This window comes from Schistocerca piceifrons, chromosome 9 (genome assembly GCF_021461385.2).
Source record: "Schistocerca piceifrons isolate TAMUIC-IGC-003096 chromosome 9, iqSchPice1.1, whole genome shotgun sequence".
Taxonomy (NCBI): domain Eukaryota; kingdom Metazoa; phylum Arthropoda; class Insecta; order Orthoptera; family Acrididae; genus Schistocerca; species Schistocerca piceifrons.
This window is the reverse complement of record NC_060146.1, coordinates 192,397,733-192,400,411: the sequence shown is the minus strand read 5'-3', so window position 1 is coordinate 192,400,411 and position 2,679 is coordinate 192,397,733.

Sequence of the window (2,679 nt, the reverse complement as noted above, 5' to 3'; positions counted from 1 at the left end):
TCCAAAATCTACCCATTTTTCCTAGATTTCTCCAGTCCTTTCCCTTCGGTACAGTCATTGTCGTGCTACAGAAAGAGAGCGAGTTATTTGATACAAAATGGCATGATCATTGGCTCTCAGGCCTTTTGTGGAAGCATGTCCAAAGCTGCTAAGTTTATAAACTTTCACTTGCCACCACGGTTAATGTATACTGTGCATCGCATTATGTACCATCTACAAATCAAGCATGAATATTTATACTTTACATATGACCAGCAGTGAACCTTCAAACAAGTATTTGTCACTAAAAGTAATTTTAGTAGACTGTAATACTAATCTCACATTTGGTAGTCCTCCATGTAGAATCCAGGGTGTAAACCTGTCTTTGCACGATGGATCCAGGTTTTCTAAAAACTAACACCACTTTAAACCTTCTTGGTTCTTATTTTGAATTGCCAAATTGATACATATTGGTTGTAATTGTGAATTTCATAATTTATTGTGCATAATAATCTTTTATATCTCATCCAATAATGCAAAATACAAAATATTGATTCTGTTCTTAATTACAAATTTGCTATTGTAGACAACATTTTCAGGAATTCCAGACATATTCCTTGATATCCTCATTAAGCTGTTTTTTTTTTTATGAAGTTCACAGATTTTGACAAAATATGAAAATACAATATCTATTTGCAATACATTTTGTAGGCTTGTAATTAAAAATCCAATTACCTATGTTTCCATTACTGTGGTTTTACATGTAATAAATCACCAAATTAGCATATAATAATGATTTTCTTGGATTTCATGATTTTCTGTACAAACAAGTATTTTAATGGTGGATCAAATAATGCAAAACCTATAATGTTGATTTTCTTCTTAATTAAAATTTGGATTTTGTAGCTAACATTTCCTTAAGTTTCAAATATATTGCTTGGTTTGATATTAAGTTGTTTTTGTGAAACATACAGGTTTTATCAAAATATGAAAACATGCTGTTTGTTTACAATTTTTCTTGATAAATTACTTCTAAATACTACTCCGTTACTTAGTTAGCTACTCAAAGCTTCATAGGTTTTATTAACATTGCATTCTGCCACGTAGTGTGTGACAATATGCATTTGTAAAATATACAGAGATGGGAGATATTTGGTATTTGGGTTGTATACTAATATGTAGTGCTGTAATATTCAGTTGATCCACCATGTTTGTCCCATTACAATGGCAAAATGGCTTTATCAAAGTCGGTCCAAGGCTGTTATGGTGCATCATGGGTCATACACAACAGCGGTGAACAATGGCTGTGGAGATGCATATGGGCAAACAGATGTGCAACTGTTGAGCAACCGACTGTCAAGATGAAGCAAGGGGCTACCAACAGTGTCTCCTCATGAACATCCAGCAAACATTGCTGCGTATGAGCCTCCACAGCAGGCACCTGGTTCAAGCATTTACACCAACTCCTATTTATCAGCAATGACGACTGGAATTTGCACATCAATACCACAACTGGATGCCCACTGAGTGAGTGGCAACAGGTGGCCTTTCAGATGAATCATGTTTTATGCTCCATCGAATTGAAACAAACACCCTGGAACAATTATCAGAAGGATCCAGGGTGCAGGAGGGAGTGTTTGGGTCTAGGGAATGTTTTCATGGCATTCCCTTGGTGATCTCGTCATTCTGGAAGGCATAGTGGATCAAAACAAGCATGTGTCTATCCTTGGGGACCATATCCACCCCTACATCCAGTTTGTTTTTCCTTAGCTTGGTGGCCTCTACCAGCAGAACGGTGCAACATGCCACACAGCTCATAGTGTACTCTCTGGATTTAAACACAATTGAGAGTGTGGGACCACCTCAATTGGGCTCTTCCTGCCATGGATCCTCAGCCAAGAAATCTAGCACAGCTAGCTACGGAACTTGAGTAGGTATTGCTTTACATCCCTGTTAGTACCTTCCAGAAATCATTGACTCATTTCCTGCACATCTCACAGCAGTCCCCACTGCAAAAGGTGGTTATTTAGGCTTTTGGCGGGGGGTCACATTAATGTGACTAGACAGTGTAGGCCATGCCTCGTAAAACCCCGCTTGTCAATAGCATCAACAGAAAACAAACCTATGTTCGACCCAACACCTGACAGAAGTTATTGATCTATCTCACAGAGCTGGTCAACTGTGGTCAGTCAAAATGCCTCAGAACAGGAAACATTTCAGCATTTGTACAGGTTGTCGCTGAAGCTATATTTAGCAGGTCACTCTTGATACTGTAACCATTGTCCCTGAGAATACTGCTTCCTGCTCTACTCACTATTACACTGTATTCATTTTCTCCAAAATATTTATGCAAATAACTTACATCCTCTATCACTTGGGTAAGACTGGCACTTGGGTTATAAAAAATTGTGACCTAGCATGCAATACCTAGTTCTTCCCGTAACAACTGGCCTACACCTCTTCCATGACTACTAACTATTAGGACTTTCCTCATCTTTGCTACTTTTTCCTGTAATTGCTGCTTTTCTGCTGAAAGCCTGCTGTGATTAGCCCACACCTACATGTATTGTTACATTCTTATCTAGATAAGGTAACAGGACAAACTATTTTCAGTACCAGTGAGAAGGCTCTCTCATACAGTTCTTTTTCTGTGGCCTTTCTTTCCTGCTAGTTACCCTTCTCTGTCCTTTACCTTTCCAT